We start from the raw sequence: 27269 nt of genomic DNA, 5'->3' as shown, positions 1-27269 counted from the left end.
AGCAGCCACCTTCAGTCTGCTGCTGGACAGCCAGCAGCAGCAGCAGCAGGAGAGGTAATTAATCAGCAACCCTCCTGCTAAGGGTAGACAGCTGCTCGTTCCACCCCCCCCCCCCCCGCCTTAATTGGTTCTCCTCCCTTCCAACGGTGTTGAGGCGGGTGGGAACAGCCGGGGGTTGAGGGTACTGTGCTAAAAGAGGTGGAGTTATGCAGATCTAAAACGCGTGGATTGCAGCAGCAGCAAGCCGAAAAGTGCAGGCATGTGAGGGATCTAGAGGTTGACAGCATGTCTTCTTAACGGGAGTCCAGGTGGCCATCTCCACAAATGGACTTTTCAGAATCCTTGGGTGGCACCGTAGTCGGAAACCAATTCTGGTTATCGCTTCTCGGCCTTTTGGCTAAGATCAAGTGTAGTATCTGTTCTTATCAGTTTAATATCTGATACGTCCCCTATCTGGGGACCATATATTAAATGGATTTTTAGAACAGGGAGATGGAAAAAGAGCTTGCTCTGTCCACTCCACGCATTGACCTGGTATTGCAGTATCTCCAGGACCGGTGCACCCCTTCTTTAATGCAGTTTCTAAAATCAGAAAGAATTGAATTCAATGCTTTTTGTTCATTTTGCTTGTTTGTCGGATTTTGGGATGGACTCTTTGGCTTTGCTTTTCTTCTCCTCATTGGATTTTTCATGTTAAAAGTTGCAGAAGCCAGATGACAAGCTCATTTTGGTTCAACTTCAGCAACTGTGCATTGCATTGCCATGTAATGTAATGTAATGCAATGCTATCTATCTAGCTCTCCCTCTATACTTCCTTTTGGATAAACAGACATATTAGGCAAGCATTTTGGAGCTTTCACCTAAATAACTACAGGTGGTGAGATAAGCTGCACAATATAATTGACCTTTCAGTATATTGTTGCACACACACCATCTATTTAGCAAATGCCCTTGTTATCAACAGCAGCCTTTTAAACTCACCTGAGCTAACAGGTATGTGAGCTGGTTACTCTGCTGCGCTTAAAATTTCTTTTTTGGTTTGCTACAATGCCTTTTCTGAAACGTTGTCTCCCTCTGCTGGAACACTGACTTCTTTCATTTAATGCCTGCAGACTATAAAAGAGAAACCAACCCAAAAAGTTTGGTTGATTAGTCTGTGGCATTCTTTTAAACTGTTGCTTATGGCGGTCTCTGTGAGCTTCTCAGTGACATTCAGCCATCCAGGTATCCCGCCTGCAGTAGACGGAATGTGGCAATGGAACGCTGGCTGCGCGTGTCATAATAGGCTCTGAGCCTTTATATACCTGCGCACAGCAGCAGCCACCTTCAGTCTGCTGCTGGACAGCCAGCAGCAGCAGCAGCAGGAGAGGTAATTAATCAGCAACCCTCCTGCTAAGGGTAGACAGCTGCTCGTTCCACCCCCCCCCCCGCCTTAATTGGTTCTCCTCCCTTCCAACGGTGTTGAGGCGGGTGGGAACAGCCGGGGGTTGAGGGTACTGTGCTAAAAGAGGTGGAGTTATGCAGATCTAAAACGCGTGGATTGCAGCAGCAGCAAGCCGAAAAGTGCAGGCATGTGAGGGATCTAGAGGTTGACAGCATGTCTTCTTAACGGGAGTCCAGGTGGCCATCTCCACAAATGGACTTTTCAGAATCCTTGGGTGGCACCGTAGTCGGAAACCAATTCTGGTTATCGCTTCTCGGCCTTTTGGCTAAGATCAAGTGTAGTATCTGTTCTTATCAGTTTAATATCTGATACGTCCCCTATCTGGGGACCATATATTAAATGGATTTTTAGAACAGGGAGATGGAAAAAGAGCTTGCTCTGTCCACTCCACGCATTGACCTGGTATTGCAGTATCTCCAGGACCGGTGCACCCCTTCTTTAATGCAGTTTCTAAAATCAGAAAGAATTGAATTCAATGCTTTTTGTTCATTTTGCTTGTTTGTCGGATTTTGGGATGGACTCTTTGGCTTTGCTTTTCTTCTCCTCATTGGATTTTTCATGTTAAAAGTTGCAGAAGCCAGATGACAAGCTCATTTTGTTTCAACTTCAGCAACTGTGCATTGCATTGCCATGTAATGTAATGTAATGCAATGCTATCTATCTAGCTCTCCCTCTATACTTCCTTTTGGATAAACAGACATATTAGGCAAGCATTTTGGAGCTTTCACCTAAATAACTACAGGTGGTGAGATAAGCTGCACAATATAATTGACCTTTCAGTATATTGTTGCACACACACCATCTATTTAGCAAATGCCCTTGTTATCAACAGCAGCCTTTTAAACTCACCTGAGCTAACAGGTATGTGAGCTGGTTACTCTGCTGCGCTTAAAATTTCTTTTTTGGTTTGCTACAATGCCTTTTCTGAAACGTTGTCTCCCTCTGCTGGAACACTGACTTCTTTCATTTAATGCCTGCAGACTATAAAAGAGAAACCAACCCAAAAAGTTTGGTTGATTAGTCTGTGGCATTCTTTTAAACTGTTGCTTATGGCGGTCTCTGTGAGCTTCTCAGTGACATTCAGCCATCCAGGTATCCCGCCTGCAGTAGACGGAATGTGGCAATGGAACGCTGGCTGCGCGTGTCATAATAGGCTCTGAGCCTTTATATACCTGCGCACAGCAGCAGCCACCTTCAGTCTGCTGCTGGACAGCCAGCAGCAGCAGCAGCAGGAGAGGTAATTAATCAGCAACCCTCCTGCTAAGGGTAGACAGCTGCTCGTTCCACCCCCCCCCCCCGCCTTAATTGGTTCTCCTCCCTTCCAACGGTGTTGAGGCGGGTGGGAACAGCCGGGGGTTGAGGGTACTGTGCTAAAAGAGGTGGAGTTATGCAGATCTAAAACGCGTGGATTGCAGCAGCAGCAAGCCGAAAAGTGCAGGCATGTGAGGGATCTAGAGGTTGACAGCATGTCTTCTTAACGGGAGTCCAGGTGGCCATCTCCACAAATGGACTTTTCAGAATCCTTGGGTGGCACCGTAGTCGGAAACCAATTCTGGTTATCGCTTCTCGGCCTTTTGGCTAAGATCAAGTGTAGTATCTGTTCTTATCAGTTTAATATCTGATACGTCCCCTATCTGGGGACCATATATTAAATGGATTTTTAGAACAGGGAGATGGAAAAAGAGCTTGCTCTGTCCACTCCACGCATTGACCTGGTATTGCAGTATCTCCAGGACCGGTGCACCCCTTCTTTAATGCAGTTTCTAAAATCAGAAAGAATTGAATTCAATGCTTTTTGTTCATTTTGCTTGTTTGTCGGATTTTGGGATGGACTCTTTGGCTTTGCTTTTCTTCTCCTCATTGGATTTTTCATGTTAAAAGTTGCAGAAGCCAGATGACAAGCTCATTTTGGTTCAACTTCAGCAACTGTGCATTGCATTGCCATGTAATGTAATGTAATGCAATGCTATCTATCTAGCTCTCCCTCTATACTTCCTTTTGGATAAACAGACATATTAGGCAAGCATTTTGGAGCTTTCACCTAAATAACTACAGGTGGTGAGATAAGCTGCACAATATAATTGACCTTTCAGTATATTGTTGCACACACACCATCTATTTAGCAAATGCCCTTGTTATCAACAGCAGCCTTTTAAACTCACCTGAGCTAACAGGTATGTGAGCTGGTTACTCTGCTGCGCTTAAAATTTCTTTTTTGGTTTGCTACAATGCCTTTTCTGAAACGTTGTCTCCCTCTGCTGGAACACTGACTTCTTTCATTTAATGCCTGCAGACTATAAAAGAGAAACCAACCCAAAAAGTTTGGTTGATTAGTCTGTGGCATTCTTTTAAACTGTTGCTTATGGCGGTCTCTGTGAGCTTCTCAGTGACATTCAGCCATCCAGGTATCCCGCCTGCAGTAGACGGAATGTGGCAATGGAACGCTGGCTGCGCGTGTCATAATAGGCTCTGAGCCTTTATATACCTGCGCACAGCAGCAGCCACCTTCAGTCTGCTGCTGGACAGCCAGCAGCAGCAGCAGCAGGAGAGGTAATTAATCAGCAACCCTCCTGCTAAGGGTAGACAGCTGCTCGTTCCACCCCCCCCCCCCCCCGCCTTAATTGGTTCTCCTCCCTTCCAACGGTGTTGAGGCGGGTGGGAACAGCCGGGGGTTGAGGGTACTGTGCTAAAAGAGGTGGAGTTATGCAGATCTAAAACGCGTGGATTGCAGCAGCAGCAAGCCGAAAAGTGCAGGCATGTGAGGGATCTAGAGGTTGACAGCATGTCTTCTTAACGGGAGTCCAGGTGGCCATCTCCACAAATGGACTTTTCAGAATCCTTGGGTGGCACCGTAGTCGGAAACCAATTCTGGTTATCGCTTCTCGGCCTTTTGGCTAAGATCAAGTGTAGTATCTGTTCTTATCAGTTTAATATCTGATACGTCCCCTATCTGGGGACCATATATTAAATGGATTTTTAGAACAGGGAGATGGAAAAAGAGCTTGCTCTGTCCACTCCACGCATTGACCTGGTATTGCAGTATCTCCAGGACCGGTGCACCCCTTCTTTAATGCAGTTTCTAAAATCAGAAAGAATTGAATTCAATGCTTTTTGTTCATTTTGCTTGTTTGTCGGATTTTGGGATGGACTCTTTGGCTTTGCTTTTCTTCTCCTCATTGGATTTTTCATGTTAAAAGTTGCAGAAGCCAGATGACAAGCTCATTTTGGTTCAACTTCAGCAACTGTGCATTGCATTGCCATGTAATGTAATGTAATGCAATGCTATCTATCTAGCTCTCCCTCTATACTTCCTTTTGGATAAACAGACATATTAGGCAAGCATTTTGGAGCTTTCACCTAAATAACTACAGGTGGTGAGATAAGCTGCACAATATAATTGACCTTTCAGTATATTGTTGCACACACACCATCTATTTAGCAAATGCCCTTGTTATCAACAGCAGCCTTTTAAACTCACCTGAGCTAACAGGTATGTGAGCTGGTTACTCTGCTGCGCTTAAAATTTCTTTTTTGGTTTGCTACAATGCCTTTTCTGAAACGTTGTCTCCCTCTGCTGGAACACTGACTTCTTTCATTTAATGCCTGCAGACTATAAAAGAGAAACCAACCCAAAAAGTTTGGTTGATTAGTCTGTGGCATTCTTTTAAACTGTTCCTTATGGCGGTCTCTGTGAGCTTCTCAGTGACATTCAGCCATCCAGGTATCCCGCCTGCAGTAGACGGAATGTGGCAATGGAACGCTGGCTGCGCGTGTCATAATAGGCTCTGAGCCTTTATATACCTGCGCACAGCAGCAGCCACCTTCAGTCTGCTGCTGGACAGCCAGCAGCAGCAGCAGCAGGAGAGGTAATTAATCAGCAACCCTCCTGCTAAGGGTAGACAGCTGCTCGTTCCACCCCCCCCCCCGCCTTAATTGGTTCTCCTCCCTTCCAACGGTGTTGAGGCGGGTGGGAACAGCCGGGGGTTGAGCGTACTGTGCTAAAAGAGGTGGAGTTATGCAGATCTAAAACGCGTGGATTGCAGCAGCAGCAAGCCGAAAAGTGCAGGCATGTGAGGGATCTAGAGGTTGACAGCATGTCTTCTTAACGGGAGTCCAGGTGGCCATCTCCACAAATGGACTTTTCAGAATCCTTGGGTGGCACCGTAGTCGGAAACCAATTCTGGTTATCGCTTCTCGGCCTTTTGGCTAAGATCAAGTGTAGTATCTGTTTTATCAGTTTAATATCTGATACGTCCCCTATCTGGGGACCATATATTAAATGGATTTTTAGAACAGGGAGATGGAAAAAGAGCTTGCTCTGTCCACTCCACGCATTGACCTGGTATTGCAGTATCTCCAGGACCGGTGCACCCCTTCTTTAATGCAGTTTCTAAAATCAGAAAGAATTGAATTCAATGCTTTTTGTTCATTTTGCTTGTTTGTCGGATTTTGGGATGGACTCTTTGGCTTTGCTTTTCTTCTCCTCATTGGATTTTTCATGTTAAAAGTTGCAGAAGCCAGATGACAAGCTCATTTTGGTTCAACTTCAGCAACTGTGCATTGCATTGCCATGTAATGTAATGTAATGCAATGCTATCTATCTAGCTCTCCCTCTATACTTCCTTTTGGATAAACAGACATATTAGGCAAGCATTTTGGAGCTTTCACCTAAATAACTACAGGTGGTGAGATAAGCTGCACAATATAATTGACCTTTCAGTATATTGTTGCACACACACCATCTATTTAGCAAATGCCCTTGTTATCAACAGCAGCCTTTTAAACTCACCTGAGCTAACAGGTATGTGAGCTGGTTACTCTGCTGCGCTTAAAATTTCTTTTTTGGTTTGCTACAATGCCTTTTCTGAAACGTTGTCTCCCTCTGCTGGAACACTGACTTCTTTCATTTAATGCCTGCAGACTATAAAAGAGAAACCAACCCAAAAAGTTTGGTTGATTAGTCTGTGGCATTCTTTTAAACTGTTCCTTATGGCGGTCTCTGTGAGCTTCTCAGTGACATTCAGCCATCCAGGTATCCCGCCTGCAGTAGACGGAATGTGGCAATGGAACGCTGGCTGCGCGTGTCATAATAGGCTCTGAGCCTTTATATACCTGCGCACAGCAGCAGCCACCTTCAGTCTGCTGCTGGACAGCCAGCAGCAGCAGCAGCAGGAGAGGTAATTAATCAGCAACCCTCCTGCTAAGGGTAGACAGCTGCTCGTTCCACCCCCCCCCCCGCCTTAATTGGTTCTCCTCCCTTCCAACGGTGTTGAGGCGGGTGGGAACAGCCGGGGGTTGAGCGTACTGTGCTAAAAGAGGTGGAGTTATGCAGATCTAAAACGCGTGGATTGCAGCAGCAGCAAGCCGAAAAGTGCAGGCATGTGAGGGATCTAGAGGTTGACAGCATGTCTTCTTAACGGGAGTCCAGGTGGCCATCTCCACAAATGGACTTTTCAGAATCCTTGGGTGGCACCGTAGTCGGAAACCAATTCTGGTTATCGCTTCTCGGCCTTTTGGCTAAGATCAAGTGTAGTATCTGTTTTATCAGTTTAATATCTGATACGTCCCCTATCTGGGGACCATATATTAAATGGATTTTTAGAACAGGGAGATGGAAAAAGAGCTTGCTCTGTCCACTCCACGCATTGACCTGGTATTGCAGTATCTCCAGGACCGGTGCACCCCTTCTTTAATGCAGTTTCTAAAATCAGAAAGAATTGAATTCAATGCTTTTTGTTCATTTTGCTTGTTTGTCGGATTTTGGGATGGACTCTTTGGCTTTGCTTTTCTTCTCCTCATTGGATTTTTCATGTTAAAAGTTGCAGAAGCCAGATGACAAGCTCATTTTGGTTCAACTTCAGCAACTGTGCATTGCATTGCCATGTAATGTAATGTAATGCAATGCTATCTATCTAGCTCTCCCTCTATACTTCCTTTTGGATAAACAGACATATTAGGCAAGCATTTTGGAGCTTTCACCTAAATAACTACAGGTGGTGAGATAAGCTGCACAATATAATTGACCTTTCAGTATATTGTTGCACACACACCATCTATTTAGCAAATGCCCTTGTTATCAACAGCAGCCTTTTAAACTCACCTGAGCTAACAGGTATGTGAGCTGGTTACTCTGCTGCGCTTAAAATTTCTTTTTTGGTTTGCTACAATGCCTTTTCTGAAACGTTGTCTCCCTCTGCTGGAACACTGACTTCTTTCATTTAATGCCTGCAGACTATAAAAGAGAAACCAACCCAAAAAGTTTGGTTGATTAGTCTGTGGCATTCTTTTAAACTGTTGCTTATGGCGGTCTCTGTGAGCTTCTCAGTGACATTCAGCCATCCAGGTATCCCGCCTGCAGTAGATGGAATGTGGCAATGGAACGCTGGCTGCGCGTGTCATAATAGGCTCTGAGCCTTTATATACCTGCGCACAGCAGCAGCCACCTTCAGTCTGCTGCTGGACAGCCAGCAGCAGCAGCAGGAGAGGTAATTAATCAGCAACCCTCCTGCTAAGGGTAGACAGCTGCTCGTTCCACCCCCCCCCCCGCCTTAATTGGTTCTCCTCCCTTCCAACGGTGTTGAGGCGGGTGGGAACAGCCGGGGGTTGAGGGTACTGTGCTAAAAGAGGTGGAGTTATGCAGATCTAAAACGCGTGGATTGCAGCAGCAGCAAGCCGAAAAGTGCAGGCATGTGAGGGATCTAGAGGTTGACAGCATGTCTTCTTAACGGGAGTCCAGGTGGCCATCTCCACAAATGGACTTTTCAGAATCCTTGGGTGGCACCGTAGTCGGAAACCAATTCTGGTTATCGCTTCTCGGCCTTTTGGCTAAGATCAAGTGTAGTATCTGTTCTTATCAGTTTAATATCTGATACGTCCCCTATCTGGGGACCATATATTAAATGGATTTTTAGAACAGGGAGATGGAAAAAGAGCTTGCTCTGTCCACTCCACGCATTGACCTGGTATTGCAGTATCTCCAGGACCGGTGCACCCCTTCTTTAATGCAGTTTCTAAAATCAGAAAGAATTGAATTCAATGCTTTTTGTTCATTTTGCTTGTTTGTCGGATTTTGGGATGGACTCTTTGGCTTTGCTTTTCTTCTCCTCATTGGATTTTTCATGTTAAAAGTTGCAGAAGCCAGATGACAAGCTCATTTTGGTTCAACTTCAGCAACTGTGCATTGCATTGCCATGTAATGTAATGTAATGCAATGCTATCTATCTAGCTCTCCCTCTATACTTCCTTTTGGATAAACAGACATATTAGGCAAGCATTTTGGAGCTTTCACCTAAATAACTACAGGTGGTGAGATAAGCTGCACAATATAATTGACCTTTCAGTATATTGTTGCACACACACCATCTATTTAGCAAATGCCCTTGTTATCAACAGCAGCCTTTTAAACTCACCTGAGCTAACAGGTATGTGAGCTGGTTACTCTGCTGCGCTTAAAATTTCTTTTTTGGTTTGCTACAATGCCTTTTCTGAAACGTTGTCTCCCTCTGCTGGAACACTGACTTCTTTCATTTAATGCCTGCAGACTATAAAAGAGAAACCAACCCAAAAAGTTTGGTTGATTAGTCTGTGGCATTCTTTTAAACTGTTGCTTATGGCGGTCTCTGTGAGCTTCTCAGTGACATTCAGCCATCCAGGTATCCCGCCTGCAGTAGACGGAATGTGGCAATGGAACGCTGGCTGCGCGTGTCATAATAGGCTCTGAGCCTTTATATACCTGCGCACAGCAGCAGCCACCTTCAGTCTGCTGCTGGACAGCCAGCAGCAGCAGCAGCAGGAGAGGTAATTAATCAGCAACCCTCCTGCTAAGGGTAGACAGCTGCTCGTTCCACCCCCCCCCCGCCTTAATTGGTTCTCCTCCCTTCCAACGGTGTTGAGGCGGGTGGGAACAGCCGGGGGTTGAGGGTACTGTGCTAAAAGAGGTGGAGTTATGCAGATCTAAAACGCGTGGATTGCAGCAGCAGCAAGCCGAAAAGTGCAGGCATGTGAGGGATCTAGAGGTTGACAGCATGTCTTCTTAACGGGAGTCCAGGTGGCCATCTCCACAAATGGACTTTTCAGAATCCTTGGGTGGCACCGTAGTCGGAAACCAATTCTGGTTATCGCTTCTCGGCCTTTTGGCTAAGATCAAGTGTAGTATCTGTTCTTATCAGTTTAATATCTGATACGTCCCCTATCTGGGGACCATATATTAAATGGATTTTTAGAACAGGGAGATGGAAAAAGAGCTTGCTCTGTCCACTCCACGCATTGACCTGGTATTGCAGTATCTCCAGGACCGGTGCACCCCTTCTTTAATGCAGTTTCTAAAATCAGAAAGAATTGAATTCAATGCTTTTTGTTCATTTTGCTTGTTTGTCGGATTTTGGGATGGACTCTTTGGCTTTGCTTTTCTTCTCCTCATTGGATTTTTCATGTTAAAAGTTGCAGAAGCCAGATGACAAGCTCATTTTGGTTCAACTTCAGCAACTGTGCATTGCATTGCCATGTAATGTAATGTAATGCAATGCTATCTATCTAGCTCTCCCTCTATACTTCCTTTTGGATAAACAGACATATTAGGCAAGCATTTTGGAGCTTTCACCTAAATAACTACAGGTGGTGAGATAAGCTGCACAATATAATTGACCTTTCAGTATATTGTTGCACACACACCATCTATTTAGCAAATGCCCTTGTTATCAACAGCAGCCTTTTAAACTCACCTGAGCTAACAGGTATGTGAGCTGGTTACTCTGCTGCGCTTAAAATTTCTTTTTTGGTTTGCTACAATGCCTTTTCTGAAACGTTGTCTCCCTCTGCTGGAACACTGACTTCTTTCATTTAATGCCTGCAGACTATAAAAGAGAAACCAACCCAAAAAGTTTGGTTGATTAGTCTGTGGCATTCTTTTAAACTGTTGCTTATGGCGGTCTCTGTGAGCTTCTCAGTGACATTCAGCCATCCAGGTATCCCGCCTGCAGTAGACGGAATGTGGCAATGGAACGCTGGCTGCGCGTGTCATAATAGGCTCTGAGCCTTTATATACCTGCACACAGCAGCAGCCACCTTCAGTCTGCTGCTGGACAGCCAGCAGCAGCAGCAGCAGGAGAGGTAATTAATCAGCAACCCTCCTGCTAAGGGTAGACAGCTGCTCGTTCCACCCCCCCCCCCCGCCTTAATTGGTTCTCCTCCCTTCCAACGGTGTTGAGGCGGGTGGGAACAGCCGGGGGTTGAGGGTACTGTGCTAAAAGAGGTGGAGTTATGCAGATCTAAAACGCGTGGATTGCAGCAGCAGCAAGCCGAAAAGTGCAGGCATGTGAGGGATCTAGAGGTTGACAGCATGTCTTCTTAACGGGAGTCCAGGTGGCCATCTCCACAAATGGACTTTTCAGAATCCTTGGGTGGCACCGTAGTCGGAAACCAATTCTGGTTATCGCTTCTCGGCCTTTTGGCTAAGATCAAGTGTAGTATCTGTTCTTATCAGTTTAATATCTGATACGTCCCCTATCTGGGGACCATATATTAAATGGATTTTTAGAACAGGGAGATGGAAAAAGAGCTTGCTCTGTCCACTCCACGCATTGACCTGGTATTGCAGTATCTCCAGGACCGGTGCACCCCTTCTTTAATGCAGTTTCTAAAATCAGAAAGAATTGAATTCAATGCTTTTTGTTCATTTTGCTTGTTTGTCGGATTTTGGGATGGACTCTTTGGCTTTGCTTTTCTTCTCCTCATTGGATTTTTCATGTTAAAAGTTGCAGAAGCCAGATGACAAGCTCATTTTGGTTCAACTTCAGCAACTGTGCATTGCATTGCCATGTAATGTAATGTAATGCAATGCTATCTATCTAGCTCTCCCTCTATACTTCCTTTTGGATAAACAGACATATTAGGCAAGCATTTTGGAGCTTTCACCTAAATAACTACAGGTGGTGAGATAAGCTGCACAATATAATTGACCTTTCAGTATATTGTTGCACACACACCATCTATTTAGCAAATGCCCTTGTTATCAACAGCAGCCTTTTAAACTCACCTGAGCTAACAGGTATGTGAGCTGGTTACTCTGCTGCGCTTAAAATTTCTTTTTTGGTTTGCTACAATGCCTTTTCTGAAACGTTGTCTCCCTCTGCTGGAACACTGACTTCTTTCATTTAATGCCTGCAGACTATAAAAGAGAAACCAACCCAAAAAGTTTGGTTGATTAGTCTGTGGCATTCTTTTAAACTGTTGCTTATGGCGGTCTCTGTGAGCTTCTCAGTGACATTCAGCCATCCAGGTATCCCGCCTGCAGTAGACGGAATGTGGCAATGGAACGCTGGCTGCGCGTGTCATAATAGGCTCTGAGCCTTTATATACCTGCGCACAGCAGCAGCCACCTTCAGTCTGCTGCTGGACAGCCAGCAGCAGCAGCAGCAGGAGAGGTAATTAATCAGCAACCCTCCTGCTAAGGGTAGACAGCTGCTCGTTCCACCCCCCCCCCGCCTTAATTGGTTCTCCTCCCTTCCAACGGTGTTGAGGCGGGTGGGAACAGCCGGGGGTTGAGGGTACTGTGCTAAAAGAGGTGGAGTTATGCAGATCTAAAACGCGTGGATTGCAGCAGCAGCAAGCCGAAAAGTGCAGGCATGTGAGGGATCTAGAGGTTGACAGCATGTCTTCTTAACGGGAGTCCAGGTGGCCATCTCCACAAATGGACTTTTCAGAATCCTTGGGTGGCACCGTAGTCGGAAACCAATTCTGGTTATCGCTTCTCGGCCTTTTGGCTAAGATCAAGTGTAGTATCTGTTCTTATCAGTTTAATATCTGATACGTCCCCTATCTGGGGACCATATATTAAATGGATTTTTAGAACAGGGAGATGGAAAAAGAGCTTGCTCTGTCCACTCCACGCATTGACCTGGTATTGCAGTATCTCCAGGACCGGTGCACCCCTTCTTTAATGCAGTTTCTAAAATCAGAAAGAATTGAATTCAATGCTTTTTGTTCATTTTGCTTGTTTGTCGGATTTTGGGATGGACTCTTTGGCTTTGCTTTTCTTCTCCTCATTGGATTTTTCATGTTAAAAGTTGCAGAAGCCAGATGACAAGCTCATTTTGGTTCAACTTCAGCAACTGTGCATTGCATTGCCATGTAATGTAATGTAATGCAATGCTATCTATCTAGCTCTCCCTCTATACTTCCTTTTGGATAAACAGACATATTAGGCAAGCATTTTGGAGCTTTCACCTAAATAACTACAGGTGGTGAGATAAGCTGCACAATATAATTGACCTTTCAGTATATTGTTGCACACACACCATCTATTTAGCAAATGCCCTTGTTATCAACAGCAGCCTTTTAAACTCACCTGAGCTAACAGGTATGTGAGCTGGTTACTCTGCTGCGCTTAAAATTTCTTTTTTGGTTTGCTACAATGCCTTTTCTGAAACGTTGTCTCCCTCTGCTGGAACACTGACTTCTTTCATTTAATGCCTGCAGACTATAAAAGAGAAACCAACCCAAAAAGTTTGGTTGATTAGTCTGTGGCATTCTTTTAAACTGTTGCTTATGGCGGTCTCTGTGAGCTTCTCAGTGACATTCAGCCATCCAGGTATCCCGTGTGCAGTAGACGGAATGTGGCAATGGAACGCTGGCTGCGCGTGTCATAATAGGCTCTGAGCCTTTATATACCTGCGCACAGCAGCAGCCACCTTCAGTCTGCTGCTGGACAGCCAGCAGCAGCAGCAGCAGGAGAGGTAATTAATCAGCAACCCTCCTGCTAAGGGTAGACAGCTGCTCGTTCCACCCCCCCCCGCCTTAATTGGTTCTCCTCCCTTCCAACGGTGTTGAGGCGGGTGGGAACAGCCGAAGGTTGAGGGTACTGTGCTAAAAGAGGTGGAGTTATGCAGATCTAAAACGCGTGGATTGCAGCAGCAGCAAGCCGAAAAGTGCAGGCATGTGAGGGATCTAGAGGTTGACAGCATGTCTTCTTAACGGGAGTCCAGGTGGCCATCTCCACAAATGGACTTTTCAGAATCCTTGGGTTGCACCGTAGTCGGAAACCAATTCTGGTTATCGCTTCTCGGCCTTTTGGCTAAGATCAAGTGTAGTATCTGTTCTTATCAGTTTAATATCTGATACGTCCCCTATCTGGGGACCATATATTAAATGGATTTTTAGAACAGGGAGATGGAAAAAGAGCTTGCTCTGTCCACTCCACGCATTGACCTGGTATTGCAGTATCTCCAGGACCGGTGCACCCCTTCTTTAATGCAGTTTCTAAAATCAGAAAGAATTGAATTCAATGCTTTTTGTTCATTTTGCTTGTTTGTCGGATTTTGGGATGGACTCTTTGGCTTTGCTTTTCTTCTCCTCATTGGATTTTTCATGTTAAAAGTTGCAGAAGCCAGATGACAAGCTCATTTTGGTTCAACTTCAGCAACTGTGCATTGCATTGCCATGTAATGTAATGTAATGCAATGCTATCTATCTAGCTCTCCCTCTATACTTCCTTTTGGATAAACAGACATATTAGGCAAGCATTTTGGAGCTTTCACCTAAATAACTACAGGTGGTGAGATAAGCTGCACAATATAATTGACCTTTCAGTATATTGTTGCACACACACCATCTATTTAGCAAATGCCCTTGTTATCAACAGCAGCCTTTTAAACTCACCTGAGCTAACAGGTATGTGAGCTGGTTACTCTGCTGCGCTTAAAATTTCTTTTTTGGTTTGCTACAATGCCTTTTCTGAAACGTTGTCTCCCTCTGCTGGAACACTGACTTCTTTCATTTAATGCCTGCAGACTATAAAAGAGAAACCAACCCAAAAAGTTTGGTTGATTAGTCTGTGGCATTCTTTTAAACTGTTGTTTATGGCGGTCTCTGTGAGCTTCTCAGTGACATTCAGCCATCCAGGTATCCCGCCTGCAGTAGACGGAATGTGGCAATGGAACGCTGGCTGCGCGTGTCATAATAGGCTCTGAGCCTTTATATACCTGCGCACAGCAGCAGCCACCTTCAGTCTGCTGCTGGACAGCCAGCAGCAGCAGCAGCAGGAGAGGTAATTAATCAGCAACCCTCCTGCTAAGGGTAGACAGCTGCTCGTTCCACCCCCCCCCCGCCTTAATTGGTTCTCCTCCCTTCCAACGGTGTTGAGGCGGGTGGGAACAGCCGGGGGTTGAGGGTACTGTGCTAAAAGAGGTGGAGTTATGCAGATCTAAAACGCGTGGATTGCAGCAGCAGCAAGCCGAAAAGTGCAGGCATGTGAGGGATCTAGAGGTTGACAGCATGTCTTCTTAACGGGAGTCCAGGTGGCCATCTCCACAAATGGACTTTTCAGAATCCTTGGGTTGCACCGTAGTCGGAAACCAATTCTGGTTATCGCTTCTCGGCCTTTTGGCTAAGATCAAGTGTAGTATCTGTTCTTATCAGTTTAATATCTGATACGTCCCCTATCTGGGGACCATATATTAAATGGATTTTTAGAACAGGGAGATGGAAAAAGAGCTTGCTCTGTCCACTCCACGCATTGACCTGGTATTGCAGTATCTCCAGGACCGGTGCACCCCTTCTTTAATGCAGTTTCTAAAATCAGAAAGAATTGAATTCAATGCTTTTTGTTCATTTTGCTTGTTTGTCGGATTTTGGGATGGACTCTTTGGCTTTGCTTTTCTTCTCCTCATTGGATTTTTCATGTTAAAAGTTGCAGAAGCCAGATGACAAGCTCATTTTGGTTCAACTTCAGCAACTGTGCATTGCATTGCCATGTAATGTAATGTAATGCAATGCTATCTATCTAGCTCTCCCTCTATACTTCCTTTTGGATAAACAGACATATTAGGCAAGCATTTTGGAGCTTTCACCTAAATAACTACAGGTGGTGAGATAAGCTGCACAATATAATTGACCTTTCAGTATATTGTTGCACACACACCATCTATTTAGCAAATGCCCTTGTTATCAACAGCAGACTTTTAAACTCACCTGAGCTAACAGGTATGTGAGCTGGTTACTCTGCTGCGCTTAAAATTTCTTTTTTGGTTTGCTACAATGCCTTTTCTGAAACGTTGTCTCCCTCTGCTGGAACACTGACTTCTTTCATTTAATGCCTGCAGACTATAAAAGATAAACCAACCCAAAAAGTTTGGTTGATTAGTCTGTGGCATTCTTTTAAACTGTTGCTTATGGCGGTCTCTGTGAGCTTCTCAGTGACATTCAGCCATCCAGGTATCCCGCCTGCAGTAGACGGAATGTGGCAATGGAACGCTGGCTGCGCGTGTCATAATAGGCTCTGAGCCTTTATATACCTGCGCACAGCAGCAGCCACCTTCAGTCTGCTGCTGGACAGCCAGCAGCAGCAGCAGCAGGAGAGGTAATTAATCAGCAACCCTCCTGCTAAGGGTAGACAGCTGCTCGTTCCACCCCCCCCCCGCCTTAATTGGTTCTCCTCCCTTCCAACGGTGTTGAGGCGGGTGGGAACAGCCGGGGGTTGAGGGTACTGTGCTAAAAGAGGTGGAGTTATGCAGATCTAAAACGCGTGGATTGCAGAAGCAGCAAGCCGAAAAGTGCAGGCATGTGAGGGATCTAGAGGTTGACAGCATGTCTTCTTAACGGGAGTCCAGGTGGCCATCTCCACAAATGGACTTTTCAGAATCCTTGGGTGGCACCGTAGTCGGAAACCAATTCTGGTTATCGCTTCTCGGCCTTTTGGCTAAGATCAAGTGTAGTATCTGTTCTTATCAGTTTAATATCTGATACGTCCCCTATCTGGGGACCATATATTAAATGGATTTTTAGAACAGGGAGATGGAAAAAGAGCTTGCTCTGTCCACTCCACGCATTGACCTGGTATTGCAGTATCTCCAGGACCGGGACACCCCTTCTTTAATGCAGTTTCTAAAATCAGAAAGAATTGAATTCAATGCTTTTTGTTCATTTTGCTTGTTTGTCGGATTTTGGGATGGACTCTTTGGCTTTGCTTTTCTTCTCCTCATTGGATTTTTCATGTTAAAAGTTGCAGAAGCCAGATGACAAGCTCATTTTGGTTCAACTTCAGCAACTGTGCATTGCATTGCCATGTAATGTAATGTAATGCAATGCTATCTATCTAGCTCTCCCTCTATACTTCCTTTTGGATAAACAGACATATTAGGCAAGCATTTTGGAGCTTTCACCTAAATAACTACAGGTGGTGAGATAAGCTGCACAATATAATTGACCTTTCAGTATATTGTTGCACACACACCATCTATTTAGCAAATGCCCTTGTTATCAACAGCAGCCTTTTAAACTCACCTGAGCTAACAGGTATGTGAGCTGGTTACTCTGCTGCGCTTAAAATTTCTTTTTTGGTTTGCTACAATGCCTTTTCTGAAACGTTGTCTCCCTCTGCTGGAACACTGACTTCTTTCATTTAATGCCTGCAGACTATAAAAGAGAAACCAACCCAAAAAGTTTGGTTGATTAGTCTGTGGCATTCTTTTAAACTGTTGCTTATGGCGGTCTCTGTGAGCTTCTCAGTGACATTCAGCCATCCAGGTATCCCGCCTGCAGTAGACGGAATGTGGCAATGGAACGCTGGCTGCGCGTGTCATAATAGGCTCTGAGCCTTTATATACCTGCGCACAGCAGCAGCCACCTTCAGTCTGCTGCTGGACAGCCAGCAGCAGCAGCAGCAGGAGAGGTAATTAATCAGCAACCCTCCTGCTAAGGGTAGACAGCTGCTCGTTCCACCCCCCCCCCCGCCTTAATTGGTTCTCCTCCCTTCCAACGGTGTTGAGGCGGGTGGGAACAGCCGGGGGTTGAGGGTACTGTGCTAAAAGAGGTGGAGTTATGCAGATCTAAAACGCGTGGATTGCAGCAGCAGCAAGCCGAAAAGTGCAGGCATGTGAGGGATCTAGAGGTTGACAGCTTGTCTTCTTAACGGGAGTCCAGGTGGCCATCTCCACAAATGGACTTTTCAGAATCCTTGGGTGGCACCGTAGTCGGAAACCAATTCTGGTTATCGCTTCTCGGCCTTTTGGCTAAGATCAAGTGTAGTATCTGTTCTTATCAGTTTAATATCTGATACGTCCCCTATCTGGGGACCATATATTAAATGGATTTTTAGAACAGGGAGATGGAAAAAGAGCTTGCTCTGTCCACTCCACGCATTGACCTGGTATTGCAGTATCTCCAGGACCGGTGCACCCCTTCTTTAATGCAGTTTCTAAAATCAGAAAGAATTGAATTCAATGCTTTTTGTTCATTTTGCTTGTTTGTCGGATTTTGGGATGGACTCTTTGGCTTTGCTTTTCTTCTCCTCATTGGATTTTTCATGTTAAAAGTTGCAGAAGCCAGATGACAAGCTCATTTTGGTTCAACTTCAGCAACTGTGCATTGCATTGCCATGTAATGTAATGTAATGCAATGCTATCTATCTAGCTCTCCCTCTATACTTCCTTTTGGATAAACAGACATATTAGGCAAGCATTTTGGAGCTTTCACCTAAATAACTACAGGTGGTGAGATAAGCTGCACAATATAATTGACCTTTCAGTATATTGTTGCACACACACCATCTATTTAGCAAATGCCCTTGTTATCAACAGCAGCCTTTTAAACTCACCTGAGCTAACAGGTATGTGAGCTGGTTACTCTGCTGCGCTTAAAATTTCTTTTTTGGTTTGCTACAATGCCTTTTCTGAAACGTTGTCTCCCTCTGCTGGAACACTGACTTCTTTCATTTAATGCCTGCAGACTATAAAAGAGAAACCAACCCAAAAAGTTTGGTTGATTAGTCTGTGGCATTCTTTTAAACTGTTGCTTATGGCGGTCTCTGTGAGCTTCTCAGTGACATTCAGCCATCCAGGTATCCCGCCTGCAGTAGACGGAATGTGGCAATGGAACGCTGGCTGCGCGTGTCATAATAGGCTCTGAGCCTTTATATACCTGCGCACAGCAGCAGCCACCTTCAGTCTGCTGCTGGACAGCCAGCAGCAGCAGCAGCAGGAGAGGTAATTAATCAGCAACCCTCCTGCTAAGGGTAGGCAGCTGCTCGTTCCACCCCCCCCCCCGCCTTAATTGGTTCTCCTCCCTTCCAACGGTGTTGAGGCGGGTGGGAACAGCCGGGGGTTGAGGGTACTGTGCTAAAAGAGGTGGAGTTATGCAGATCTAAAACGCGTGGATTGCAGCAGCAGCAAGCCGAAAAGTGCAGGCATGTGAGGGATCTAGAGGTTGACAGCATGTCTTCTTAACGGGAGTCCAGGTGGCCATCTCCACAAATGGACTTTTCAGAATCCTTGGGTGGCACCGTAGTCGGAAACCAATTCTGGTTATCGCTTCTCGGCCTTTTGGCTAAGATCAAGTGTAGTATCTGTTCTTATCAGTTTAATATCTGATACGTCCCCTATCTGGGGACCATATATTAAATGGATTTTTAGAACAGGGAGATGGAAAAAGAGCTTGCTCTGTCCACTCCACGCATTGACCTGGTATTGCAGTATCTCCAGGACCGGTGCACCCCTTCTTTAATGCAGTTTCTAAAATCAGAAAGAATTGAATTCAATGCTTTTTGTTCATTTTGCTTGTTTGTCGGATTTTGGGATGGACTCTTTGGCTTTGCTTTTCTTCTCCTCATTGGATTTTTCATGTTAAAAGTTGCAGAAGCCAGATGACAAGCTCATTTTGGTTCAACTTCAGCAACTGTGCATTGCATTGCCATGTAATGTAATGTAATGCAATGCTATCTATCTAGCTCTCCCTCTATACTTCCTTTTGGATAAACAGACATATTAGGCAAGCATTTTGGAGCTTTCACCTAAATAACTACAGGTGGTGAGACAAGCTGCACAATATAATTGACCTTTCAGTATATTGTTGCACACACACCATCTATTTAGCAAATGCCCTTGTTATCAACAGCAGCCTTTTAAACTCACCTGAGCTAACAGGTATGTGAGCTGGTTACTCTGCTGCGCTTAAAATTTCTTTTTTGGTTTGCTACAATGCCTTTTCTGAAACGTTGTCTCCCTCTGCTGGAACACTGACTTCTTTCATTTAATGCCTGCAGACTATAAAAGAGAAACCAACCCAAAAAGTTTGGTTGATTAGTCTGTGGCATTCTTTTAAACTGTTGCTTATGGCGGTCTCTGTGAGCTTCTCAGTGACATTCAGCCATCCAGGTATCCCGCCTGCAGTAGACGGAATGTGGCAATGGAACGCTGGCTGCGCGTGTCATAATAGGCTCTGAGCCTTTATATATCTGCGCACAGCAGCAGCCACCTTCAGTCTGCTGCTGGACAGCCAGCAGCAGCAGCAGGAGAGGTAATTAATCAGCAACCCTCCTGCTAAGGGTAGACAGCTGCTCGTTCCACACCCCCCCCCCCCGCCTTAATTGGTTCTCCTCCCTTCCAACGGTGTTGAGGCGGGTGGGAACAGCCGGGGGTTGAGGGTACTGTGCTAAAAGAGGTGGAGTTATGCAGATCTAAAACGCGTGGATTGCAGCAGCAGCAAGCCGAAAAGTGCAGGCATGTGAGGGATCTAGAGGTTGACAGCATGTCTTCTTAACGAGAGTCCAGGTGGCCATCTCCACAAATGGACTTTTCAGAATCCTTGGGTGGCACCGTAGTCGGAAACCAATTCTGGTTATCGCTTCTCGGCCTTTTGGCTAAGATCAAGTGTAGTATCTGTTCTTATCAGTTTAATATCTGATACGTCCCCTATCTGGGGACCATATATTAAATGGATTTTTAGAACAGGGAGATGGAAAAAGAGCTTGCTCTGTCCACTCCACGCATTGACCTGGTATTGCAGTATCTCCAGGACCGGTGCACCCCTTCTTTAATGCAGTTTCTAAAATCAGAAAGAATTGAATTCAATGCTTTTTGTTCATTTTGCTTGTTTGTCGGATTTTGGGATGGACTCTTTGGCTTTGCTTTTCTTCTCCTCATTGGATTTTTCGTGTTAAAAGTTGCAGAAGCCAGATGACAAGCTCATTTTGGTTCAACTTCAGCAACTGTGCATTGCATTGCCATGTAATGTAATGTAATGCAATGCTATCTATCTAGCTCTCCCTCTATACTTCCTTATGGATAAACAGACATATTAGGCAAGCATTTTGGAGCTTTCACCTAAATAACTACAGGTGGTGAGATAAGCTGCACAATATAATTGACCTTTCAGTATATTGTTGCACACACACCATCTATTTAGCAAATGCCCTTGTTATCAACAGCAGCCTTTTAAACTCACCTGAGCTAACAGGTATGTGAGCTGGTTACTCTGCTGCGCTTAAAATTTCTTTTTTGGTTTGCTACAATGCCTTTTCTGAAACGTTGTCTCCCTCTGCTGGAACACTGACTTCTTTCATTTAATGCCTGCAGACTATAAAAGAGAAACCAACCCAAAAAGTTTGGTTGATTAGTCTGTGGCATTCTTTTAAACTGTTGCTTATGGCGGTCTCTGTGAGCTTCTCAGTGACATTCAGCCATCCAGGTATCCCGCCTGCAGTAGACGGAATGTGGCAATGGAACGCTGGCTGCGCGTGTCATAATAGGCTCTGAGCCTTTATATACCTGCGCACAGCAGCAGCCACCTTCAGTCTGCTGCTGGACAGCCAGCAGCAGCAGCAGCAGGAGAGGTAATTAATCAGCAACCCTCCTGCTAAGGGTAGACAGCTGCTCGTTCCACCCCCCCCCCCCGCCTTAATTGGTTCTCCTCCCTTCCAACGGTGTTGATGCGGGTGGGAACAGCCGGGGGTTGAGGGTACTGTGCTAAAAGAGGTGGAGTTATGCAGATCTAAAACGCGTGGATTGCAGCAGCAGCAAGCCGAAAAGTGCAGGCATGTGAGGGATCTAGAGGTTGACAGCATGTCTTCTTAACGGGAGTCCAGGTGGCCATCTCCACAAATGGACTTTTCAGAATCCTTGGGTGGCACCGTAGTCGAAAACCAATTCTGGTTATCGCTTCTCGGCCTTTTGGCTAAGATCAAGTGTAGTATCTGTTCTTATCAGTTTAATATCTGATACGTCCCCTATCTGGGGACCATATATTAAATGGATTTTTAGAACAGGGAGATGGAAAAAGAGCTTGCTCTGTCCACTCCACGCATTGACCTGGTATTGCAGTATCTCCAGGACCGGTGCACCCCTTCTTTAATGCAGTTTCTAAAATCAGAAAGAATTGAATTCAATGCTTTTTGTTCATTTTGCTTTTTTGTCGGATTTTGGGATGGACTCTTTGGCTTTGCTTTTCTTCTCCTCATTGGATTTTTCATGTTAAAAGTTGCAGAAGCCAGATGACAAGCTCATTTTGGTTCAACTTCAGCAACTGTGCATTGCATTGCCATGTAATGTAATGTAATGCAATGCTATCTATCTAGCTCTCCCTCTATACTTCCTTTTGGATAAACAAACATATTAGGCAAGCATTTTGGAGCTTTCACCTAAATAACTACAGGTGGTGAGATAAGCTGCACAATATAATTGACCTTTCAGTATATTGTTGCACACACACCATCTATTTAGCAAATGCCCTTGTTATCAACAGCAGCCTTTTAAACTCACCTGAGCTAACAGGTATGTGAGCTGGTTACTCTGCTGCGCTTAAAATTTCTTTTTTGGTTTGCTACAATGCCTTTTCTGAAACGTTGTCTCCCTCTGCTGGAACACTGACTTCTTTCATTTAATGCCTGCAGACTATAAAAGAGAAACCAACCCAAAGAGTTTGGTTGATTAGTCTGTGGCATTCTTTTAAACTGTTGCTTATGGCGGTCTCTGTGAGCTTCTCAGTGACATTCAGCCATCCAGGTATCCCGCCTGCAGTAGACGGAATGTGGCAATGGAACGCTGGCTGCGCGTGTCATAATAGGCTCTGAGCCTTTATATACCTGCGCACAGCAGCAGCCACCTTCAGTCTGCTGCTGGACAGCCAGCAGCAGCAGCAGCAGGAGAGGTAATTAATCAGCAACCCTCCTGCTAAGGGTAGACAGCTGCTCGTTCCACCCCGCCCCCCCCCCCACCTTAATTGGTTCTCCTCCCTTCCAACGGTGTTGAGGCGGGTGGGAACAGCCGGGGGTTGAGGGTACTGTGCTAAAAGAGGTGGAGTTATGCAGATCTAAAACTCGTGGATTGCAGCAGCAGCAAGCCGAAAAGTGCAGGCATGTGAGGGATCTAGAGGTTGACAGCATGTCTTCTTAACGAGAGTCCAGGTGGCCATCTCCACAAATGGACTTTTCAGAATCCTTGGGTGGCACCGTAGTCGGAAACCAATTCTGGTTATCGCTTCTCGGCCTTTTGGCTAAGATCAAGTGTAGTATCTGTTCTTATCAGTTTAATATCTGATACGTCCCCTATCTGGGGACCATATATTAAATGGATTTTTAGAACAGGGAGATGGAAAAAGAGCTTGCTCTGTCCACTCCACGCATTGACCTGGTATTGCAGTATCTCCAGGACCGGTGCACCCCTTCTTTAATGCAGTTTCTAAAATCAGAAAGAATTGAATTCAATGCTTTTTGTTCATTTTGCTTGTTTGTCGGATTTTGGGATGGACTCTTTGGCTTTGCTTTTCTTCTCCTCATTGGATTTTTCATGTTAAAAGTTGCAGAAGCCAGATGACAAGCTCATTTTGGTTCAACTTCAGCAACTGTGCATTGCATTGCCATGTAATGTAATGTAATGCAATGCTATCTATCTAGCTCTCCCTCTATACTTCCTTTTGGATAAACAAACATATTAGGCAAGCATTTTGGAGCTTTCACCTAAATAACTACAGGTGGTGAGATAAGCTGCACAATATAATTGACCTTTCAGTATATTGTTGCACACACACCATCTATTTAGCAAATGCCCTTGTTATCAACAGCAGCCTTTTAAACTCACCTGAGCTAACAGGTATGTGAGCTGGTTACTCTGCTGCGCTTAAAATTTCTTTTTTGGTTTGCTACAATGCCTTTTCTGAAACGTTGTCTCCCTCTGCTGGAACACTGACTTCTTTCATTTAATGCCTGCAGACTATAAAAGAGAAACCAACCCAAAGAGTTTGGTTGATTAGTCTGTGGCATTCTTTTAAACTGTTGCTTATGGCGGTCTCTGTGAGCTTCTCAGTGACATTCAGCCATCCAGGTATCCCGCCTGCAGTAGACGGAATGTGGCAATGGAACGCTGGCTGCGCGTGTCATAATAGGCTCTGAGCCTTTATATACCTGCGCACAGCAGCAGCCACCTTCAGTCTGCTGCTGGACAGCCAGCAGCAGCAGCAGCAGGAGAGGTAATTAATCAGCAACCCTCCTGCTAAGGGTAGACAGCTGCTCGTTCCACCCCGCCCCCCCCCCCACCTTAATTGGTTCTCCTCCCTTCCAACGGTGTTGAGGCGGGTGGGAACAGCCGGGGGTTGAGGGTACTGTGCTAAAAGAGGTGGAGTTATGCAGATCTAAAACTCGTGGATTGCAGCAGCAGCAAGCCGAAAAGTGCAGGCATGTGAGGGATCTAGAGGTTGACAGCATGTCTTCTTAACGAGAGTCCAGGTGGCCATCTCCACAAATGGACTTTTCAGAATCCTTGGGTGGCACCGTAGTCGGAAACCAATTCTGGTTATCGCTTCTCGGCCTTTTGGCTAAGATCAAGTGTAGTATCTGTTCTTATCAGTTTAATATCTGATACGTCCCCTATCTGGGGACCATATATTAAATGGATTTTTAGAACAGGGAGATGGAAAAAGAGCTTGCTCTGTCCACTCCACGCATTGACCTGGTATTGCAGTATCTCCAGGACCGGTGCACCCCTTCTTTAATGCAGTTTCTAAAATCAGAAAGAATTGAATTCAATGCTTTTTGTTCATTTTGCTTGTTTGTCGGATTTTGGGATGGACTCTTTGGCTTTGCTTTTCTTCTCCTCATTGGATTTTTCATGTTAAAAGTTGCAGAAGCCAGATGACAAGCTCATTTTGGTTCAACTTCAGCAACTGTGCATTGCATTGCCATGTAATGTAATGTAATGCAATGCTATCTATCTAGCTCTCCCTCTATACTTCCTTTTGGATAAACAAACATATTAGGCAAGCATTTTGGAGCTTTCACCTAAATAACTACAGGTGGTGAGATAAGCTGCACAATATAATTGACCTTTCAGTATATTGTTGCACACACACCATCTATTTAGCAAATGCCCTTGTTATCAACAGCAGCCTTTTAAACTCACCTGAGCTAACAGGTATGTGAGCTGGTTACTCTGCTGCGCTTAAAATTTCTTTTTTGGTTTGCTACAATGCCTTTTCTGAAACGTTGTCTCCCTCTGCTGGAACACTGACTTCTTTCATTTAATGCCTGCAGACTATAAAAGAGAAACCAACCCAAAAAGTTTGGTTGATTAGTCTGTGGCATTCTTTTAAACTGTTGCTTATGGCGGTCTCTGTGAGCTTCTCAGTGACATTCAGCCATCCAGGTATCCCGCCTGCAGTAGACGGAATGTGGCAATGGAACGCTGGCTGCGCGTGTCATAATAGGCTCTGAGCCTTTATATACCTGCGCACAGCAGCAGCCACCTTCAGTCTGCTGCTGGACAGCCAGCAGCAGCAGCAGCAGGAGAGGTAATTAATCAGCAACCCTCCTGCTAAGGGTAGACAGCTGCTCGTTCCACCCCCCCCCCCCCGCCTTAATTGGTTCTCCTCCCTTCCAACGGTGTTGAGGCGGGTGGGAACAGCCGGGGGTTGAGGGTACTGTGCTAAAAGAGGTGGAGTTATGCAGATCTAAAACGCGTGGATTGCAGCAGCAGCAAGCCGAAAAGTGCAGGCATGTGAGGGATCTAGAGGTTGACAGCATGTCTTCTTAACGAGAGTCCAGGTGGCCATCTCCACAAATGGACTTTTCAGAATCCTTGGGTGGCACCGTAGTCGGAAACCAATTCTGGTTATCGCTTCTCGGCCTTTTGGCTAAGATCAAGTGTAGTATCTGTTCTTATCAGTTTAATATCTGATACGTCCCCTATCTGGGGACCATATATTAAATGGATTTTTAGAACAGGGAGATGGAAAAAGAGCTTGCTCTGTCCACTCCACGCATTGACCTGGTATTGCAGTATCTCCAGGACCGGTGCACCCCTTCTTTAATGCAGTTTCTAAAATCAGAAAGAATTGAATTCAATGCTTTTTGTTCATTTTGCTTTTTTGTCGGATTTTGGGATGGACTCTTTGGCTTTGCTTTTCTTCTCCTCATTGGATTTTTCATGTTAAAAGTTGCAGAAGCCAGATGACAAGCTCATTTTGGTTCAACTTCAGCAACTGTGCATTGCATTGCCATGTAATGTAATGTAATGCAATGCTATCTATCTAGCTCTCCCTCTATACTTCCTTTTGGATAAACAAACATATTAGGCAAGCATTTTGGAGCTTTCACCTAAATAACTACAGGTGGTGAGATAAGCTGCACAATATAATTGACCTTTCAGTATATTGTTGCACACACACCATCTATTTAGCAAATGCCCTTGTTATCAACAGCAGCCTTTTAAACTCACCTGAGCTAACAGGTATGTGAGCTGGTTACTCTGCTGCGCTTAAAATTTCTTTTTTGGTTTGCTACAATGCCTTTTCTGAAACGTTGTCTCCCTCTGCTGGAACACTGACTTCTTTCATTTAATGCCTGCAGACTATAAAAGAGAAACCAACCCAAAGAGTTTGGTTGATTAGTCTGTGGCATTCTTTTAAACTGTTGCTTATGGCGGTCTCTGTGAGCTTCTCAGTGACATTCAGCCATCCAGGTATCCCGCCTGCAGTAGACGGAATGTGGCAATGGAACGCTGGCTGCGCGTGTCATAATAGGCTCTGAGCCTTTATATACCTGCGCACAGCAGCAGCCACCTTCAGTCTGCTGCTGGACAGCCAGCAGCAGCAGCAGCAGGAGAGGTAATTAATCAGCAACCCTCCTGCTAAGGGTAGACAGCTGCTCGTTCCACCCCGCCCCCCCCCCCACCTTAATTGGTTCTCCTCCCTTCCAACGGTGTTGAGGCGGGTGGGAACAGCCGGGGGTTGAGGGTACTGTGCTAAAAGAGGTGGAGTTATGCAGATCTAAAACTCGTGGATTGCAGCAGCAGCAAGCCGAAAAGTGCAGGCATGTGAGGGATCTAGAGGTTGACAGCATGTCTTCTTAACGAGAGTCCAGGTGGCCATCTCCACAAATGGACTTTTCAGAATCCTTGGGTGGCACCGTAGTCGGAAACCAATTCTGGTTATCGCTTCTCGGCCTTTTGGCTAAGATCAAGTGTAGTATCTGTTCTTATCAGTTTAATATCTGATACGTCCCCTATCTGGGGACCATATATTAAATGGATTTTTAGAACAGGGAGATGGAAAAAGAGCTTGCTCTGTCCACTCCACGCATTGACCTGGTATTGCAGTATCTCCAGGACCGGTGCACCCCTTCTTTAATGCAGTTTCTAAAATCAGAAAGAATTGAATTCAATGCTTTTTGTTCATTTTGCTTGTTTGTCGGATTTTGGGATGGACTCTTTGGCTTTGCTTTTCTTCTCCTCATTGGATTTTTCATGTTAAAAGTTGCAGAAGCCAGATGACAAGCTCATTTTGGTTCAACTTCAGCAACTGTGCATTGCATTGCCATGTAATGTAATGTAATGCAATGCTATCTATCTAGCTCTCCCTCTATACTTCCTTTTGGATAAACAAACATATTAGGCAAGCATTTTGGAGCTTTCACCTAAATAACTACAGGTGGTGAGATAAGCTGCACAATATAATTGACCTTTCAGTATATTGTTGCACACACACCATCTATTTAGCAAATGCCCTTGTTATCAACAGCAGCCTTTTAAACTCACCTGAGCTAACAGGTATGTGAGCTGGTTACTCTGCT

General features: G+C 45.1%; 21 non-coding genes across 21 annotated transcripts; all 21 read left to right on the top strand.

Moving 5' to 3' along the window:
* Positions 1 to 377: 377 nt before the first annotated feature.
* Positions 378 to 568, top strand: LOC141218080 (U2 spliceosomal RNA). The gene has a single exon (XR_012286843.1). It is a non-coding gene; the product is annotated as a U2 spliceosomal RNA (small nuclear RNA).
* A 1121-nt stretch (positions 569 to 1689) lies between these two features.
* On the top strand, positions 1690 to 1880 carry LOC141218068 (U2 spliceosomal RNA). The gene has a single exon (XR_012286832.1). It is a non-coding gene; the product is annotated as a U2 spliceosomal RNA (small nuclear RNA).
* Positions 1881 to 3002: 1122 nt separating this feature from the next.
* Positions 3003 to 3193, top strand: LOC141218057 (U2 spliceosomal RNA). The gene has a single exon (XR_012286821.1). It is a non-coding gene; the product is annotated as a U2 spliceosomal RNA (small nuclear RNA).
* A 1125-nt stretch (positions 3194 to 4318) lies between these two features.
* Positions 4319 to 4509, top strand: LOC141218046 (U2 spliceosomal RNA). Its single transcript, XR_012286810.1, has one exon. It is a non-coding gene; the product is annotated as a U2 spliceosomal RNA (small nuclear RNA).
* Positions 4510 to 5630: 1121 nt separating this feature from the next.
* On the top strand, positions 5631 to 5820 carry LOC141218306 (U2 spliceosomal RNA). The gene has a single exon (XR_012287061.1). It is a non-coding gene; the product is annotated as a U2 spliceosomal RNA (small nuclear RNA).
* A 1121-nt stretch (positions 5821 to 6941) lies between these two features.
* LOC141218305 (U2 spliceosomal RNA) lies at positions 6942 to 7131 on the top strand. Its single transcript, XR_012287060.1, has one exon. It is a non-coding gene; the product is annotated as a U2 spliceosomal RNA (small nuclear RNA).
* A 1118-nt stretch (positions 7132 to 8249) lies between these two features.
* Positions 8250 to 8440, top strand: LOC141218034 (U2 spliceosomal RNA). The gene has a single exon (XR_012286799.1). It is a non-coding gene; the product is annotated as a U2 spliceosomal RNA (small nuclear RNA).
* A 1120-nt stretch (positions 8441 to 9560) lies between these two features.
* Positions 9561 to 9751, top strand: LOC141218023 (U2 spliceosomal RNA). Its single transcript, XR_012286788.1, has one exon. It is a non-coding gene; the product is annotated as a U2 spliceosomal RNA (small nuclear RNA).
* A 1122-nt stretch (positions 9752 to 10873) lies between these two features.
* On the top strand, positions 10874 to 11064 carry LOC141218010 (U2 spliceosomal RNA). Its single transcript, XR_012286776.1, has one exon. It is a non-coding gene; the product is annotated as a U2 spliceosomal RNA (small nuclear RNA).
* A 1120-nt stretch (positions 11065 to 12184) lies between these two features.
* Positions 12185 to 12375, top strand: LOC141217999 (U2 spliceosomal RNA). Its single transcript, XR_012286765.1, has one exon. It is a non-coding gene; the product is annotated as a U2 spliceosomal RNA (small nuclear RNA).
* Positions 12376 to 13494: 1119 nt separating this feature from the next.
* Positions 13495 to 13685, top strand: LOC141217987 (U2 spliceosomal RNA). Its single transcript, XR_012286754.1, has one exon. It is a non-coding gene; the product is annotated as a U2 spliceosomal RNA (small nuclear RNA).
* Positions 13686 to 14805: 1120 nt separating this feature from the next.
* Positions 14806 to 14996, top strand: LOC141217976 (U2 spliceosomal RNA). Its single transcript, XR_012286743.1, has one exon. It is a non-coding gene; the product is annotated as a U2 spliceosomal RNA (small nuclear RNA).
* A 1120-nt stretch (positions 14997 to 16116) lies between these two features.
* Positions 16117 to 16307, top strand: LOC141218293 (U2 spliceosomal RNA). Its single transcript, XR_012287047.1, has one exon. It is a non-coding gene; the product is annotated as a U2 spliceosomal RNA (small nuclear RNA).
* Positions 16308 to 17428: 1121 nt separating this feature from the next.
* On the top strand, positions 17429 to 17619 carry LOC141217964 (U2 spliceosomal RNA). Its single transcript, XR_012286732.1, has one exon. It is a non-coding gene; the product is annotated as a U2 spliceosomal RNA (small nuclear RNA).
* Positions 17620 to 18740: 1121 nt separating this feature from the next.
* On the top strand, positions 18741 to 18931 carry LOC141217952 (U2 spliceosomal RNA). The gene has a single exon (XR_012286721.1). It is a non-coding gene; the product is annotated as a U2 spliceosomal RNA (small nuclear RNA).
* Positions 18932 to 20052: 1121 nt separating this feature from the next.
* LOC141217940 (U2 spliceosomal RNA) lies at positions 20053 to 20243 on the top strand. Its single transcript, XR_012286709.1, has one exon. It is a non-coding gene; the product is annotated as a U2 spliceosomal RNA (small nuclear RNA).
* Positions 20244 to 21365: 1122 nt separating this feature from the next.
* On the top strand, positions 21366 to 21556 carry LOC141217929 (U2 spliceosomal RNA). The gene has a single exon (XR_012286698.1). It is a non-coding gene; the product is annotated as a U2 spliceosomal RNA (small nuclear RNA).
* A 1126-nt stretch (positions 21557 to 22682) lies between these two features.
* LOC141217917 (U2 spliceosomal RNA) lies at positions 22683 to 22873 on the top strand. Its single transcript, XR_012286687.1, has one exon. It is a non-coding gene; the product is annotated as a U2 spliceosomal RNA (small nuclear RNA).
* Positions 22874 to 23999: 1126 nt separating this feature from the next.
* LOC141217906 (U2 spliceosomal RNA) lies at positions 24000 to 24190 on the top strand. The gene has a single exon (XR_012286676.1). It is a non-coding gene; the product is annotated as a U2 spliceosomal RNA (small nuclear RNA).
* Positions 24191 to 25313: 1123 nt separating this feature from the next.
* LOC141217893 (U2 spliceosomal RNA) lies at positions 25314 to 25504 on the top strand. The gene has a single exon (XR_012286664.1). It is a non-coding gene; the product is annotated as a U2 spliceosomal RNA (small nuclear RNA).
* A 1126-nt stretch (positions 25505 to 26630) lies between these two features.
* LOC141217882 (U2 spliceosomal RNA) lies at positions 26631 to 26821 on the top strand. Its single transcript, XR_012286652.1, has one exon. It is a non-coding gene; the product is annotated as a U2 spliceosomal RNA (small nuclear RNA).
* Positions 26822 to 27269: the final 448 nt, after the last annotated feature.

Source organism: Phyllobates terribilis, unplaced genomic scaffold, assembly GCF_046119375.1.
Source record: "Phyllobates terribilis strain yellow unplaced genomic scaffold, ASM4611937v1 Scaffold_249__1_contigs__length_2872098, whole genome shotgun sequence".
Taxonomy (NCBI): domain Eukaryota; kingdom Metazoa; phylum Chordata; class Amphibia; order Anura; family Dendrobatidae; genus Phyllobates; species Phyllobates terribilis.
This window is presented reverse-complemented; position numbering and strand designations above follow the sequence as displayed.